The sequence below is a fragment of the Bufo bufo genome, chromosome 1 (genome assembly GCF_905171765.1).
Source record: "Bufo bufo chromosome 1, aBufBuf1.1, whole genome shotgun sequence".
Classification (NCBI taxonomy): Eukaryota; Metazoa; Chordata; class Amphibia; order Anura; family Bufonidae; genus Bufo; species Bufo bufo.
In genome coordinates, this window is record NC_053389.1 from 268,385,414 (window position 1) to 268,386,246 (window position 833).

The window sequence follows — 833 nt, forward strand, 5'->3', positions numbered from 1 at the left end:
CTTTTGTGGACTCATTGAAATGAATGGTTCTGCATACGGTCTGCAGAAAAAAAAAAAAAAACTGAAAGGAAACACGTTGGTGTGCATGACCCCTAAGCTGAGTTCACACTTCAGTTATTTCCATCAGTTATAGGGAGCCAAAACCAAGAGAGGGTTGCAAATCTTTACATTACACCTGATCTCTGAGTAGGCGTCACTACTGGTTTTGGCTCACAATAACTGATGGAAATAACTGATCAAATAACTGAAGTGTGAACTTGGCCTAAAACTCAAACTACATTCTCTACAAGGTTCCATGTCCTTTTCCAAAGAAACTTAGAGCTGCCATAATAAATACTTTTCCCTTGACAGCAACTCACCTCCTCCAGAAACCCCAATCTGCTTTAGGATGAAATACTGGCTACATGCAAAACTGTAAATTGCCAGATATTGCTACACCCAAATGGATCGTGACACCAGAATGCTGTTGAGGGCCGTAAAGGGGTTCTCCGGTGTAGAAGACCCATCTTTCATAGACCCTTTTTGGGAATTAAGAATTAGAGAAGGGATTATCTGTCCAAAGTTCTAATCTTTTAGCCATAGAGCAGAGGAGAAGCTCTTGCGTCCTAACACAGAATCTGTAATGTGGCCTTCTACCTTTCATTTATAATACTAGTGGCAGAGGCGCCAGTGAGCCCTCTAAGTACCAGAGCTGGGTTAAGCACTACTACTTCTGTACCACCCCCCTATATAGCAGTGGCACTACCTGTAAGGTGTACCAGAACAATGAACGGTATGTGCGCAAAAAAACCAAACCAAGGCAGCATCTCCCCCCCCAGATAAAGTGGACAATA